Genomic DNA, 17,671 nt, shown 5'->3' on the forward strand with positions numbered 1-17,671 from the left:
ACACAGTGTCGGAGGGTGACAACCCACACTTTAATGGTATTGTTCCTTAATTAAATAGTACGGAATTCGGATAGGAAACTGATTCCAAGGTCTTTCAAATAAGCAATTTATTTTGATACTGTTTTCCAATACCTATTTAAATGAAGGATAATGGTGACTAGTGGTTGCTTGTCTCTAGGTGCTCTTTAAATTCATCTCCATTAAACTCTGGTCCACTTTCAGACATACCTCTGGGCAGGTAGAACATGCAAGAAAAATGCATTTGATATAAGCAGTTGTTAATTCAATTGTGCTATCTTCTAGTGAGACTGTTTCAGAGAAATGCAAGTAGAAATCTAAGGGAAGTTTGTTTTAATACACGGAATGAAAATGGATTGGGAGTATGCCACTCCAGCCGTGCTCTATCATCTAAATTACTTTTGGTGACCTAATCCTTGCCAATAGCTGTTGTTAGTAACCATAAATGCAAACTGACACGTGAAACCTGTTTTGTTCAACTTCAGGCAAAGGCTGCTGAATTTGCCTGTTCATCAAATTGTTATGCGCCTCATATGTTTTAAAGTACTTCTATTTTCTCTCTTCGATGGTGTGTGATGCCACAGTAAGTAGTTACTAGTTAATGCTGTTTAATTTCCACCCCTATGAAGGGAGACAGGTCATTTTTACACTTTCTGTATATGAGCATGTGGACGTTCAACCTTTGAACTAAACCTTCAGTTTAGTGTTACAAAAGCAACACTAATCCCCATTGCTGGGACATCCATCAAGAAGTCCATTTGTTTAACTGTTCCACACCATAGACATGAATCCTTTGGTTTCTATGTCTATTTTTGCCACAGCATCCTCGTGTTGTCCTCTGTGCTGCCTTGACTTTTTTTTCTTTGGTAGCAGACTGCTTGATAGACTTCATCACAGCATATTTGAACTGAAGAGGTCAATTGCGTAGCCTGAGCTGAACTCTGTTCCTAGCATCAGTTGTCTTGAGTGGTGTAGCTCTGCAATCCATCTTTAGTTTAAAGCATCTGTCGTGGTTTTCAACTCCTTCTCCATAACTGAAGAACCAAGTTATAACATTCAGAACAGGGCAATACAGTGAAGCACTGACATGTTTTGGTAGTTTAAAGAAGCTCCAAGTTTATTGTAGTAAAACAGGGACAGGCAGTTTGCATTTGCTTCTGCAACTCTAATCTCATCAGAGTTAAGACAGCCAAGATAAACCTAAGGCAACTTCACACTTAACATATCTTTTTAATGCAGTCATGCTTAACGGTGCTGCTGCTGTATATTCCTAGGGTAACTATGGCCTGTTTCTCAGTGTGTGCTGAAGTGTTTCTGTTTTTAATATAAGGATCTGACTTGAAGAGGAGAAAAACATCCCTTTTCCAAGTTTTTCATGCTGAGAACTACAATTAAAAGTAATTGCTTCTATTTCCAAAGTAAAACATGACTTTTAAAAGCTGTAATATTCAGCAGTACCAGGAGGACGCTTATGTCATGTAGAGACAGTTTCGATATTTCACTTTATAGGTGCTCCCATCTGCCTCTCTTAAAGCAGTTCTTCCTGAGAGATGAATGAAGCAGGTTTCTCAAAAAGGCAATATAAAGGGAAGAGGAACACAAAATACCAGAAGTAGAAAAATGAAATAAATATAAATGCCGCATCAGTCTGAAGGCATTTGTGCAAATTGCCCCATAAATATAAACAGTGTAGACTGCTGTGATAAGTAGAGGCATTTTAGGGCTGAGATGTTTTGTATACAACTCCGATGCTAATTGTAAACGAAAAAGATTATATTGATAAATGAACCTTGTCTTACTTCTTTTTTTCTTCTTCTTCTTCTTCTTTTTTTTTTTTTTTTCCCCTCATAAAATAGAGGTACAAATTGCATGAGTTAAATTTGTTTTACCTATAAGCCATTATAAATAAGAGAATCAAGAGAATGTCTGAACTTTGAGAGGAAACAGAACAACGTAAAATGGGTTTAGAAACCTATCTTGATTGGGCAATGAATTGTGCTGAAACAGCTCAACATAGAAGGACATGATCAGAATATCCCAAATTTGGAAATTTAAGTTTTATGCCTGGGAAGGAGAATAGACTGAATTAAAACAAAATACAGGTTCAGATGACATTGGAAGGGGAGATATGGCTTTCTGCAGAGTTTGCGCCTGCCTGGGAAAATCTGCTGTGATCTGACACATCCAGAACAACTGGACAAGTATTGGTTTTGCTGGCTTCCTTAATGTGTTGTTCCCTGGAGTGCACACTGTGGACAGAGTAAAAGCCAGATGCTTGCCAAATACAACAGAAAGGAATTACAGAATTAGAACCCTTAGCAGCCTCTTAAAACGCTATGAAACTTGTGAGATTTACACACGGCATCACTGCTTTCCGGCTTAATGAATTGGCCAAGTCCATTTTCCACTGCCCTTTGGACCTCCTCTGTAGGTCATCTCCCTGCAGAGACAGGCCAGCCTTTTAGGAGACCCAAGCTTTCAAATAGAAAAGCCATTTTTTTAAAGGCCATGCTCCTGTATCCATAGATGTAGGAAGTACTTTTAGCAGTAAGGATGGGGTAGGTTGGAGCATGTGTAGGAAGGCTGGGAAACCTGATGCCCTGACATCCTGCTCTCCATACATTCCCTGCAGGATTTGGGGCAAATTACTTTGCCTCTTTGCCTGGCAGTTGCACAGTTGTGAAATGGGGACAGCTGTCCTCCTCTATTTCTCAGAGGACTTGTGAAAATAACTGCATTAAAGATTCTGAAGCCATCTCTTGCTATGGTGATGAGGCTCATTTAGGCACTGAAGCACCAAGATTAGAAACTAATATGTTTCCTGCACAACTTATTTAGAAATATGGATAGGCGGCACTGACGTGTCGGGTCTGGCTCTGCCTCCAGTAACAGGGCTACTGATTTTCATTGGGAACAGAATCTGTAGATTGTAGCAGGCACTCTTTGCTAAGCCTTGGTATGTTAAATGCCTCAAATTGGGTCAGTTGCATAATGCCTCATGGTTGCTTGTTACACCAGGTAAAAACAACGTGCAGGATTTTAACACCTATTATGATTGCTAGATGCTTTTGCATTTCTTGTTAGGCATTCGGAGCTCAGGTGAACGCAGTGGGAATGTGAAATTTTGCTAGGGAGGTACTGGAGGAAAGAGCAGAGAAAGGGTATAGGGAAATGGATTTTCTTACTTCAGCCCTGCCATAAAGAGCATGCTATGGATGAGTCAGAGGCTGGGGAGAAGGATCAGTGGGATACCTGTGATACTGCTGTTGGTGGGGAAGGATGATGAAACTTACTTCCATTGTTGCTTTGCCCTGCAAGTGTAAGTTTGATATCTTGAGGCTGACAGATTTTGCAAATCTTACCTGCCTGTCTTTTCCCAATGCTCTGCATCAGTACAGCTAGTGCCACTTAGCTGTATTGAATAATTCAGGTTGGAAGGGACCTTTGGGTCCTCTGGTCCAATGCCTTGCTCAAAGGAGGGTACGTTTCAAAGCTAAACCAGGTTACTGGAATTCTTGTCTAATCAAGTTTTAAAAATCTCCAAGGATGAGTATTCCATACCCTTTATGGGCCCCAGTTTCAGTTCTGATCCACATTTTTCACTATTATTTAACTAGAATTTTCTTTAATGCTGCTTATCCCTGATGGGTCTTTATTGGACTCTGAGGAAAAACTGCAGTACCTTGAAGCCACGAGACTGTGCTTACAGGACATTTGCTTATTAGCAAATGCTGCATGACCAGAAATCTTCCTGCTTGCAAGGCCTGAGCTTCACCCCACGTGGGACAGCCCTCTGCCACACTGCTGCTCATTCTCAGCCTGAGTCCTTCCTGCATTATGCTGCTGTGCACCATCTGTGTTTGCCCTTGGAAATAAAAAGACTGGAAAACAAAAACCTACTTATGATGAGGAGCTTTAATAAGCACTTGATACAAATAGAGAAAGCATCTGGGGTCGGCTGTAAGATGTTTGCTTTTAAATGGCCTATCAAAGTATGAGATGCTTTCTCTAAATCTGATCTTGAGAGAAATCTGAGTTCTATATCCCATTTCCAGATGGCATAACTTAATATCATGGTGAATTATTTGGCACACTTTAAACAAATTCTTCTTCTCTCTGCACCTGAGACAGAAGCATCATCAAATTATGTCTGGAAAGTTTGGTGAATTATTGTTTCTTATACTTAAAAACATAATACAGCTTTTCAGACTTTTCTGGGACCTGGTTAGTATTCTCTCTTTTTAAACCTAACATGACTTTTCTCCTATGTGTTTGTGTTTGGGAGTTATTCTAGCACACCATTCTCAACCATCTGTTTTTGTTCAGTGTTTTGAATCTTCTTCCAGCTTCCCTATAGCTCAGAAGTCTCCAATGCAGAGGGAGAATAGGCTCCAGTAAAACACTAGAGTGGTTAAGTGGTTCCAGCATGACCAGCGTGAGTTTGCTCTGTTTTTAAACAATGTGAATATGAACTAAATGAAAATGCTCTGAAGGAGAAGGACAAGGCAGGAAAACTTCTTATTTTCTGTATCTTGCTGAGACATTGTAGTCAGAAGTAACAGGAAAATTGATCATTTTCTCACATCCAGGTGATGGCGCACATGGCCTCTATTAGCTGACAACAAATTTAGATTATGTTTATGTTGTAGCCAGCTTTGTCAGTAATTTTCTTTTGAAGTAGTAAATAATATTAATTGTGTAGAACAGAAGCATAAATACTCTTCTTTACCACTCTCTGCTGTTTAGAACATTATTTTGAGAAGGATTTGTATTTCCTACAGTTTTTAATATTAATTTGTTAAGTCATTCATGGCGTGTTCAAGTGATTAAGACTCAAGGTCTGCTTTCCTGTACCTCTAGGTCATTGCAATGAATTTCAGTTTTTATTTGCTTCTGTTGCCTGAAGTACAAGCCAACAATCACATGTAAATGCACTTCAGAAATTCCACAGGTGTTCCATGAACACTGGCTTATAAATTGAGTTGAGACAGAATAGGATGCAGCTGAAACATAAAAGTAAAAGGTTGCAGAACTGTATTCCTGCAGCTGGGACCATGCCTTGGGGGGCATTTATCAGTTCAGACAGCCTCCTGATTAGGACTCAAAGAAACACAGGAAAGCACAGTGAGGGTGGATGTAGGAATAGGGCATTGCAGAACATACAAGCCAAAATCAAACATCTGAGGAGTCAAAATGTCAGATATGGAGTGGCCGAAAAACAATTGGAAGTCAGTCAAAGGATCCCAAAGCCATCACAACCAAAGCAAAATGTGGTCAGAAACAGGGATAAGGCAGGAATGAGTGGTGCTGACCCTTAGAGCAATCTCAGGATGAGGTGTAAGAGCCCCACGTAGCACAGTGGTGCTGTCCCCATGTCCTCCATGCCTGCCTGGGTGCTGCCACCATGCCTTAGGCTGACTGTGAACACTCTCCAACACCTCTGCAAGCTGTACTGCTCAGTTGCATTTGCAAATTCTTAAACACTTTCTCCTTGGCAATGCCTCTGCAAGGAAACGAGTGACACTTAGGTCTCTTTCCTTTCACTGTCGGCCTTGTTCTTTGGCTTGTCAGGGTTATTATCATTAAGGGGTTGCAAAGCTCTCTTCAGCCTGTTAGCAATTAGCAGACTGTGGCCTGGGATTTCTGAGACAGAAGATGTGGCCTTGCAAAAGCAGTTACAGCTGAGAGTGGTGTCTTTGCTGTGCTCTCTTAATGTGTAATTGACTGCTCCAGGGCAGAGAGGGAATGAGCAGACAGAAGTATCGGGGAAAAGTGTATCGTTCTGCTTTTTCTTGATCTGATCCAAGCACTTGGTTGAATCTACAGTGAGCAAGGCATGCTTGTAATTGGCCTGACTTTTCTTTGCTGGGTTTTGTTATTCCCCGAACTATTTGGAGCTCTCCAAAGTTTTGGTGTTAAGTCTAAAGGAAGGATTTCTGTATGTTATACTCAAAATGGAGTAAAAGGTCTTCAGGGCCAAAAGCCTTTGGACCTTTGTGGTGCTACCATACTGGAAACCCAAGTTAAACACTCTATCACCACTGCAAGCTTTGTCTCTGCCTTAGAAACTGGACTAGTATTTTGTGGACTAACCTTTGTGTCTGTGAAAGCAGACTTGCACTGTGGTTCAGACCTGGTAGAAGCGAAGTTCTGCTGATCTGGAAGAAATGGTTCTTTGTTCCTATTTTCTTCCACTGTTTGGATAGAGAATGTTTTATGAAAAATGACTGTGTTCCAGGTAGCTTTGTTGCAGCTGATAGCTATAGCACTGCCATGTAGCTGTATCATCTCAGTGACTGCAATAAAAGATTCAGTGGGCTTGATTCTGCTCTCCATCTGATGTGTTTATGCCAGCAGGCTTCTGTGGCTGTATTATTGTTTGTTTCTAACAGTGTCAGAACAAGAACAGAGCTTCTGGGGACAAATATAGGTAAATGGAATATTTCTTTGGAATTCAAGTCATTCGTTGCTCTCCCTCACCTGTCTAAGAGCAGACTACCCTGGCAAGGCTCTGAACCTACTTCCCATATTGGTCCTGTTCCAAGAAGGTCATCTGAAAAGTTGTACCACTTGGCAGCGATTTAAAAACAAATAATCAAACCTACTTGTCTCATTTCTTCAGAAGAGAGAGAAAGGGCACCAGTCTTAAAGAGAAATTTTTGAGCTGTGAATTCCAAGGAGACAGTGGCATCAACTACGGCCATGACAAAGTTGGAGGAGAATGCAGATTTAAGAATTACTCTATCCTTACTGAATAGTTGTTAGCTAAGGGTGGAGGAGAGTGGATTTTACATGGTCCCTTGGTTAGTGAGCTTGAGTGCATTATATACTGCTATTATGCATTAAATGCACCATGTACTAGACAAGATGTCTCAGTAGAGTTGAGGTCTCTAAAGTCAGATATAGTAGTGGCTGTCTTCAGCTCTGTCTTTAGTGTGAACATCTTTGCCAAAGGAGGGAACTTGTTTTAATTGACTTTTTTTTCTCTGCCAACATTTTGCTTTGGTAAAATAAGTGAAAAATCCTATTAGACAGGGGAAGGAAAAAAGAGAGGGACTTTTTGTCCCTCAGTGTGTTCTGAATATTTGAAGGATGTGATGTTTAGAAATCAGTGAAAGCTAGATGGGATTTAAATATTAAGGGGCAGGAATTTGCCTTCAGGTAAAGGATGATATTTGCATGACTCATGTTGTTAGGTGAACATTCCTGTGTATTGGCGACCTTTTACCTTGGTAGCAATGGGAAATATGTTAAGTAGGGGGCCCAGTTCTTCATCATGTTCCACCATAGGAAATGATTAGAGGGAACTCAAAAATAGTGTGTAGCATAACAAGATGCTGAACTAAATATTTTCACTGCTCAACTAAATCTCCCATTGCTTTTAATAACACACTATTTTTTTTTTTTTCTTTCTTTCTTTTTCCCATGAATACCATACAAGAAGAGGAAATCTTGTAACAACTGCTATGGAAGCCATGAATTTCACTGCAATTTCATTTCTATAGTTTAAATTATATGAAAGAATATGCTGATTTATCTGCTTAACCACATCTCTCCTCTGCCTGGTATTACAATTTTCAAGGTATCCAAAGAGTAGGAATGTTTTGGTGGAGGTTTGTATGGTTTCTATAATGCAGCGATACTTGAAACAAGTGTCAAGTATGTAAACAAAGTTTATTGAATTTATTCTTTCCTGTTTAAGTCTTGTACGGGCCAGGAGTCCAAAAGAGAATTAGAAAATGGTGTTCTGCATGTCTGCTAATGATGACTTAGGATTGCTGATACTTACTGAACTTGTAGTGAAAGGTTTTTTTTCCTGTTTTAAGGGGAAAAGATCTATTTTATCAAACTGTAGCCACAAATATTCAAGATTATTTTTCTGATTGGATGTTATCTGAGCTGCCTATGACTGTATCTTTAGTGTCAGTCTTTATGTTGGTCTTTTAGCTGATGCAATATAAAGAAATCATAAACAATGGAGTATGTTTATGTAATTCAAATAAAATAGTGATGCAGATAAAAATAGCTAAGTTCCATTAACTTTTCAGACCATAATAGTGAAACACTTGTAAGTCGTAGGATACGCTTGAATGTCTGTAGTACCAATTTATCCCTCTGCTTAGTCATTCATTTCTATTTAGATCTTGGTGCTTCTGTGCAGTCTGTGATTAGATTGGCAGTTCTCATTTAAACCCTAACTCATTCAGTCTTGGTTATCAAATAGCTTAAAAGGCAAGAACAAACGCTGTTGTTTTTAAGATGTACTGATATATGATTTGCATCCTTACATGTGGTATAGGCTGGATTTACCAGAGTAAATGTTCTTTCATCTGTAGTTTTCTTTGTAGATATTTTGTGTTTTGTTGTGTGGGTTCAGTACACAATACTTTAAATGTTATATTTGTTCCAAATTCGCTGTTGTAGCGAATCAGAGCGGAGCAGGATGAGAAAGTAGCATGTTTTGTAAAAGAGAAAAATTTTACTTTACAACTCTAGGAAGTGGAGGAACCGGTACTCCCAAAAATATCCCTACCCATCAGTACTGCATCTCTGGCTCCATTCAACTTTAGTTTTCTGACTAGCACTACTGTCTCGTCGTCACCAAGCACTGTTTCAACATCAGTGATGAACAAGGTGAATCTATGTTGTATGCTATAAATGCTTTCCTGTATGAGTCTGTATCTGCTCTTTTGCAAGTTAACTTCTGTGGTGCTCATGAAATTAACTGGTGTTAGTTCATACTGAGTTGAGTAAGTCAGAGTTGTATTGCAGTTTGGAGAGAAAAATGCAGTTTTTTGATTGTCAGTCTTAGACTTGCAAATGTCTGGTTAAAGATAACTGTTCAAACACTATGGAATTTTGGGGAGGTGGGATTTTATGCCAAGTTCGTCATAGTGATTTTGTCAGAGATAGAGTTAATTTTCTTTATAGTAGCTATGAAAAGTTGCCAGTCTGTGATGAAAACAGTGTTGATAACAGACCGGTGTTCAGCTGTTGTTGTGTAGTGCTTACGCAGCATCAAGGCCATTTCTGCTTCTCAGGCAGCCCTGGCAACAAGAAGGCTGTGGTGCACAAGGGCTGGAAGAGGGCTCGGTCCCGTGTGACCAAAGGGATGAGCCATACCGATAGCATCATGCTTGGCACTAAACATGGGGCCAGGAGGGAAGGGGGAATAATGGGAGTATGTTTGAGGGAGTGAGTAACTGCCTACTATGGTTATGCCATGATATGAAGTTACTGAATTAGAGGTAGCATAAGGTGATCATTCAAGCCTTGCATAGAATGAGCCTAGGGTGCAATAATTGGAATATTACTATATAGGAAAAAACATTAATTGTTCTAGAATACTTGAAATAGTTTTGCATTTTTTGAAGCAAATATCTGCTTTAACCTGTTGAGGAAGTTCTTTAGTAGAGCTGAGTTTAGAGATGTCTTCAATTTCCTGCTTTTCCATCTATTTAGACCTAATTAGCATCTCATCTTTTTCTCTTGGTTTGTGTGATTTGGTTTTAAAGATGATGTCTTGTAGACTCACTCGCAGACTTCATTTTGTTTTATTATTCCTCTAATCTGTGGATTAGAAATAACTAAAACACCAGATTTCTGAACTTCACTGCAAAACTTGTGTTGCATTCTGAATTCAGGTAGTTGCTGCTCTTAGATATAAACCTTTCATTCTTTTGAAAATACAGGTACAACCAACAAGTAACGTTGGCAGTCCTGTGTTCAGATTTTCATCTCCAATTGTGAAATCTACTGAGGCAGAAGTGCTACCTCCATTGTCTGTAAGTAAAATGAAAAAGCTCAACTTTTTATCAGACATTTAGTAGAGTATTGCGGACCATTAAGACAGAGGTGGCTGTGCTAGTGGGGAAAACAATTATGTGGCTTTCTGCCTTATAATTAATCATCCAGTATGTATAGCAAAAAATTTGGAGACTTGCTTTCAGATCTGTGCTTGTGTGTGAATTTCATTAAAGTTTCTTAGGTTTCTGACTCTGAAAAACCTTTCTTTTTTGTAGCAGACTGGGTTTACCTTTAGTGTTCCTGTTGTAAAATCGGCAAAGCGTTCTGGATCCAGCGATACACCAGTGACATCCTTACTTACCTGTGGTAACTGCAACTTTAGCATTTCAGTTCTGAAGTGCAGGTTTTCTTTTTTTGGGTATCAAATACTAAATCTGTCCTTTCTGAGCATGTTAGCAATTGCAGACAGTGTTGGGCTTCCACAGTCCTTTTTTCAGTGACAGATCTGCTTTATAAAGTGTAACTAAAAGTTGCAAAGTGGGCTGAATGTTAAAGATTCTTAGATTCATGAAGGTTGGAAGTTGTTGTTTGTGGCAGAAGTGGATGTGTTCTGTTCTTGTTGGATTGTGCCACGAAAGATGTTTTTGTTTACTCTTGTTTCTAAAGAAACAAACCTGCAAACCTGCCAGCAAGGGACTTCACTCTTATGTATGTGTAGGACGTTCTCTTCTGGCTTATGGCATTTAATTGGGGTAGTAAAGATATCTCATTCATCTTTATTTTTATATGAGTGTGTTAGGACACTGGCAAAACCTAACACTCACTTGTAGACTACTTGTTTAGCGTAACAGCATAAGGTGGGAGATTGTTCCTGGGTTTTGTCATGAAAATCCTTGTGTTCCCTTCCTCCTGCAGGAGTCTGGCACCATTATTAATGTGAAAGTCAGTTCAAATTGGTTTATAAATCTGATATTTTAAGCATACAGAAGTGCAGGCTTCAGCTGCCATAGCTGTAAAAGTTCTGTGGACTAAGGATGATCCCCGCTGTCAATCTCAGCCTCAGCATTCAGCTTTTGCTTACCCTCCTTAGTGTTAGACTTCTCAGCTCACACTTTGTACATTTACAATATACATATTGTATACGTATGTATACAATATGCTTTTCAACCTAGAAATTATTGGAGATAACTTGTTGACTTAAAGGAGGCAACCATAAACACAAATATCCTAATAACAGTGCTTTAATTTCCTGCCTGTCCTTGATTATTTCTGTGGTATTCCTGATGACTAGGTGTTTTAGTTATGAAGTTACAAAACCTTAAGTGATGACTGTATTCAAAGCAGGTGAGAGAAGGGAGGAAAACTTAGCTTTGAGCTAGCAATCTTGTGCCTTTAAACTACTCATCTTGGAAGGTATCAATGATTTTCTAGGCCTTGGATCTAGTTAACCCTCTGTGTATTGGATTACTTGTTACTTCACAATATATATAATGATAAATAGGTCAGGTTGGAAACAGAATATTCTAAGAGCAGAAATTGCTGTGGCAGTAGCTGTGGAAGCTGCTAATGCCAGGTGAGGCAGTTCCCTACTACTATGTGTGATGTAGGTATACATATATGGAGGTGGGGTAGGGGCATCAGTTTCAGCAATTGCAGCTGGCTCTCTCTAAAGCAGAGAAGCACTGGAGCTGGGCACAGGAATTTGTTGGGCCATTCCCTTGTGTGAGCTGGTGATCTTTAAAGGATTAGGTTGAGGGGATTTAGTAACAGGAGCATGACTTGAGCTAGAGGTGAGAGATAAAGCAGAGAGAATCTAGAGGGAAATAACTTGCTTGTGTGTATATATGGAGTTGTTGAAGGGGAGAAACTCAAGACAGTAGGTGTAGGCCTCTTGAATTTGGATGGCAGTGTTACAGCTTCAAAAGCTTACAAGGTTTGCCACTTTATGTGTATGTGATTTCACTTAGTCTGGTGCAGTTGTGGCCTATGACCAAAGCATGTGAGCCTCAGAGAAAAAGTCTGTGGCCACCCCATTGTTTGAGGTTTCCTATAGGAGTATCCAGTAATGGTTTTGTAAACTCTTTCCATTGGATACAGCTGCAGCAGGGGGTACCTTTACACAAAACCTGCTAGTTTCTTCAAGAATAATAGTGGGGTGTTTCCTATCTCTTCTCTGATCAGGAAGGTTTGAGGGGCTACTATTAATCTCTAAGTCAATGAGAGAGGAAAAAACAGCTATGGAGAAAGGTTAAAGGGTTCTTAAGAGGATGCATGAATAGTAAATGGTACTTAAGCCATGAATGTTTCTTTTTGCAGGGATGCTCTGGACCAACCGCTTCTTTCTAGCGCTACCTCAAAGTAACGTGCAGATATGACTCACAGGGAAGACTGATCAAATGGCGATGATCACTATCATTCTGCTGGATGCATATATATATTTGCCTTTTTTTTTTTTTTTTTTTTTGTTTCGGCTCACTTTTAGCAACAATTAACTGAAGTGACACGTGTTAATGGGCACTGACTACACCTGCAGATATTTCGGAGTCGTGAGTGTCATTCAAGGCCTGTCACTTGTTTAGAAATTGTTCTAAAGGAGAAAAACGGAAGTGAAATAAATAAAGCAGCGTTTGAATTTACAGAGGAAATTAGAGTTGAGCATGATAGTCGTGTTCTTGACTATTGACTAAAGATGAGGCCTTCCATGTTCTGCAGGGAGGGTGTTGATAGGAGCTATCCTGCTGCTGCTCAACGTGTATTGACAGTGTGTGTGGGGGGGAAGCTCTGAAAGTGCAGGGTGTAATTCTGCTCACCAGGGGTTTCAAAAGTGCTTTGTATGGCAGTACACGAGAACTGAGAGCTAACAGATCCTGGAGGATGGCTCTGAAAACACCGGAGGGGGGTTTAAAATGACAGCAACAAAAAAGCATGCAACTACAAGCGAGGATTTATTGCAAAGCTTTGGACTGAGACTCCTGCAGCAGTTCCTTCAGTGCTCACTTTGTGTGGACTTTTACTGGGGAAAGGTGGGAGGGCTGCGAGCAATCCAAGGGCTCCCTGTGATGGCCTCAGTCACCTTCTGTGTCCCTTCCACATGAAGATATTCTATGCAACATTCTATTCCACACAACTTTGAGCGTGTTCTGTGCACGAGGAAGCACGTTTGAGTGCTTCCTCTGCTTCCTCTGCTGTGCCAGGGGAGATTCAGGCTGGACATTAGGAAATATTACTTCTCATAAAGGGTAGTCAGGCATTGGAATGCACTGCCCAGGGAGGTGGTGGAGTCACCGACCATGAGAGTGTTCAAGAAACGTTTGGATGTGGTGTTGAGGAATATGATTTAGCTGGGAAGTATTGGGAATGGTTGGAAAAGACCTATAAGAAGGTCTTTTCCAACCTTGTTGATTCTGTGTTGAATTCTGTGCACTGTAGGCGCCGTGCCTCCCTGCTGTGCCCACTCCCCAAAGCAGCGTTCTAAACGGGCGGTAGAGCTGCACCGTTGCCCTTCCAACACCACGGCAACACGATGGCACAATCGAACGTTCTATTCCTTCCCACTTCACAGGGGAAAGGCGCACTTCAGGCCGAGTCCCGTGCCGGACGCGTTTTCTGAGGCGCTTCCATTTCTGCGTGTTTGCAGCCCACTCGCCCACGTTCTCGCCGTGCTTTCCCACGCAGCCCCGCCTCCACCCGTGTTCGCTGTGCATGCCGGTCCGTCGTGGTTGCTGACGCTTCGGCGCTTCCTGGTGACAAGCGGGCAGCTTGGTGTGGTTGGTCGGAGCCGGAGCCCGGAGTGGGGTAGGGGCAAGCGGGCGGGCGGGCAGCGCGGGGCCGGCCGGCGCCCAGAGCGCGAGGCGGCAGCGGGCGAAGGTCGCGAGGCAGCGGGGCTCGGGGTTGAGGCGCGCCCGGCTGAGGAGAGGCGGAGCGGAAAGGCCGGCGGAGCGGAGCTTTGGAGAGTGGGGCGGAGGGGAGGAGCAGGGGCAGGCCGACAGGGGCCTTCCAGGCCACGCGGCGCGTGGCTTGGCGGGCGGTGAAGGCGCAGAGCGAGGGAGCAGCCCGGCGGAAAGGAGGGCAGCTGAGGGGCTGCATCCCAGCATGGCCTCGGGTGGCGGCGGAGGAGCGGGAGGAGGAGCCGGCGCCGGCGGCGGCGGCAAGATCCGGACCCGGCGGTACCACCTGGGCACCGCGAATCCTCCGTACTGCAGGAGCAGGCAGGTGAGGAGCGGCGGAGCGGGGCCGACCCTCTCTCGGTCCCCACGTGCGAGGCGGCGGGTGAGGGGCGGGAGGGCGGCCCCTTTTGTTCCCCTTGGTGCCGGCGGCGGGACCGGCGGGGAAAAGGCCTCACCGCCCGGCGGGAGGGAGCGGGGACGGGAGCGGCCCTTCCCTCATCTTCACCCGCCCCGCGCTCCGCGTGCGGCCCGGGAATGGAGGGTGTGGGGAACAAAGGCCGGGAGGTTACAGCCCCTCTGAGCGGCCCGAGGAGCGGGAGGGGAGTATGTTGGTACCCAGTGCCTGTGGGTGCCCAGTGCCCGCTGGCTTCGTATGGTTGTGCCCGATCAGCGTCCTGTTCTTTAAAGGAGCGCTGAGTCTCGCGTGCTCCATTGACTGAGCGATGCTGTCCACGTGAGGCTGGCAGCACTTTGTGTGGAGCATCGCCGCGCTGACAGTGCTGAAAGCTCTGACTGAATCAGTGTTGAAGTTGCTGTGTATTTCCTGCACTGATAGTGCGTCTGATAAGCTTCATGCTTGTGTTTAAAGTAATCGGCAGAGGTGGCTTCCTAGCTCTGCTGTTGTCTGATATCTAGAGGAATTTCTCAGTAGGTTTGTTTAAGCATAAACCTGTGCTGAGAGATGGATGTTTAATGGCTGTTTACAAGGGTGGATAGCGATAGGATAAAGGGGAATGGTTTTAAACTGAGACAGGGGAGGTTTAGGTTAGATATTAGGAGGAAGTTTTTCACGCAGAGGGTTTGTGCCACACTGGAACAGGTTGCCCAAGGAGGCTGTGGATGCCCCATCCCTGGAGGCATTCAAGGCCAGGCTGGATGCACATAGCAGGGGGGTTGAAACTACATGATCATTGTGGTCCTTTTCAACCCGGGCCATTCTATGATTCTGTGATTCTATGTCTGTGGGTTCTGCCCTGGTAGTGGGTGCTGCAGAGCCAACGTGTAGACTAGATCAAGAGTAGCTTGTTGGAACGGGAAGCTGTAGTGGGTTAGTAAATGATGGACTGAGAGATGCTCTTATTATAGTGAATAGCTTTTTAACCGTATGAGTAGTGTAAACTCATATTACATAAAAGAATGAGCTCTAGGTAGGTAGCTAACTGACAACAAAGTTGAAATTGAAATTAATGAACATTTGTTCCTGTTTTCAATATAAGGTTTGCTCTCCACAGGGGATCTGTGATTTATTAGTCTCAGTGATGAATTCAGGAGGACTCGAAAGCGATCAGCGCAATTTTATCTTGAAGTCATACCTGATTCTGATCATTCCCCTTCCAGCTTTTATCATTAAGTAGATTCACTTGAGTAGACCTGCTTGAGATGCTCACGGTCAAAATAGTGGCCCCAAAAACCCTTGGTCTCTTACTGTCAAGCTCTGAGGGTGACTGGGCACTCTGGGCAGTATAGCAGGCAGCTTTGAATCTCTGGGAAATCCAATTCCTTCTTTTTTCCCCACTTGTATGGGGATGATTAGGGGGATGATTAGCGGGATGCCAAGCTCATCACCATCTACTTTCTGGGTGTTGTAATTTAACTGTTGTTCTTGGGGATTTTAGTCAGGTGGGAATTCTCCAATCGTCTCCAATATATGCTGCAGTCAGTCTTCTACAAAACACAGTGACAGCTTAGGAAGGCGTTTGCAAGAGGAGGTGCTGATGCTTTTTAAAGGCTATTAGTTATAGCGTTTGTTCAAAATGTGGTAGACCCCGCTTCAGTTTCCTTTTTTTGCCTGGAGCAATCAACCCACATCTTCCACTTTGCAGGCAGATATCCCAGCCGTCAAGCTGCGCGTTAGCTTCAGCTCTCCTGGTTGAAGCTGTGCTGCTATCCAGAAAAAGAAAGCGTGATTCACTGAGCCAGAAAGAGGATATGTAAGAAAATGCTGCCCTCCAAGAATGGAGGTGTGCAGGCTCTGGTCCAGGGTTTCAGAACTTGTTACTCATTTTACATTAGATGTTCCTGCAGCAAGCATCCAAAGCCTAGTATTTCCTGCCCATATGCTTGATGATTAATCTTTCGAACCATGCTTCATTATGCTTTTATTTGTTTGTTTTAAAGTCTAGTGCCTTTTTAAAATCAGCCGTAATAGGAAAGGTGAGCAGATGCAGTCTGGAGAAGAATGCTGGTGACTTGCAATTCATGTGCTGTCCTGGGGGATGGAGATAGGGATGCTGATTGTCCCAGAAGTGAAGGAACTTAAACCATGGTGCTTTCCCTCCTGCCTTACAACAAAGGGCACCGTCATTGGCTTTGTTATCAAACAAATGAGAAGTAGCAGCCTTACTAAGTAAAGGGGATACAGACTCTTCCACTGTGAATGATTCCTGGTTGGCAGTCCTCAGAGCCAAAAGGGCCCTTCTGTATTTCTAGGTGAGGCATTCTGCAGGTAACATTTAGGAGTTCCTCTCAGCAACTGGGTTTTCCTAGTGGCTGAATGACGACAGCTCCATGCTGTTTGTGTTGACTTTTGGTAACGCCATACTTGGCAAACGACCTGTTCAGTCAGCTGCCTCGTGCTGAAACATCCATCCTCATTCAGCACTACCTGAAGAGTGTGGACACTTGGCCTAAAGTCATGTATTTGCTCTGAGGGCTCAGTATGGTACAGCAAGGGACCTGTTGTTCCTGGCATGTGGGTTTCATCTCCTGGATGTGGCTGGAAGTGCTTTAAATGCTGGGTTGTCCTGGTCATTTAAGTAGGATGATGACTGCAATTACTAGGGTGGGTGTGTTAATGGGATATCTGTTGACATTATTAACTTATTAAATATCTATATGATATCTCTGTGTTCTTATTGTTAGTTTTAGGTTTAGCTTTGCTGTTTTGTGTAGATGTACTGATTAGCGTGGAAGAAACCAGCAGGAGTTGCTACATATTTGTGATCAGTCTGATTCTGACGTCCTTGGGATGATACCAGAAAGATGAGAGGTGCATTTTCTGTGTGTCCTGATTGTAAAGCAGCTCTGATTGGATGGATGAAGTTTAGTGTCACATGCGATGTCACGTAAGGACAGAGTAGTTATGGGATTGGGAACTTCCACTGTCTGCAGCAATGCCTGAATCATTGCATTATCACTAGATTCTGTAATGAACATGGGCCAGTTATAAACTCGCACTTGATTTATGTCTGGGATTTCCGTGGTGTGCAGTGCCTGCAAGCAGTGGGCAGGAGTTTTATAAACTGCTGGGTTTATTTGGGGATGAGATCTTGAAATCATGCAGAAAGTTCCTAGAATATCCTGTTGAGTAATGTAAGTTAGTTCTTGTAAATCTTAGGAGGGAAAATCTTAATCTATAAAAATACTTAATCTATTAAGAATGTCCATGGAGAGCTAAGCAAGTATGGCTATCGGTTTCATTCTTACCAATAGGATTATACCGCAAAGTGTGCTGAAGTGGTTGTGTTTACACTTGTATGTCTCTCTGCTGGTTTTGATTTAGTAGCAGGTGAGCACATCGGGCTCAATGTTTGTGAACTTCCAGAACTAATTGAATCATCATCCTTAAATGATGTTTCGTCTCTGTTCCAACAATATCAAATTGTATTAGCAAAACAGGTGTTTAAATCTAATACTTGGCTTTGGAGCGGCGTCGTATCCTGGTTGGGAAGACCTTAGCTGAGATGCTGACAGTTTTCCCTCACTGAAGCTGGCAGTGCTGTCAGTGGTACGACAAGCAG

General features: G+C 42.8%; 1 long non-coding RNA gene across 1 annotated transcript; it reads left to right on the forward strand.

Annotated features, from left to right (window-relative positions):
- The first annotated feature begins 7,599 nt into the window (after positions 1 to 7,599).
- LOC146759818 (uncharacterized) lies at positions 7,600 to 10,287 on the forward strand. The gene is made up of 3 exons (XR_014932050.1): positions 7,600 to 8,652; positions 9,711 to 9,803; positions 10,041 to 10,287. It is a non-coding gene; the product is annotated as an uncharacterized LOC146759818 (long non-coding RNA).
- The last annotated feature ends 7,384 nt before the right edge of the window (positions 10,288 to 17,671 follow it).

This window comes from Coturnix japonica, chromosome 9, assembly GCF_054131305.1.
Source record: "Coturnix japonica strain WE chromosome 9, WE-NBRP24, whole genome shotgun sequence".
NCBI lineage: Eukaryota > Metazoa > Chordata > Aves > Galliformes > Phasianidae > Coturnix > Coturnix japonica.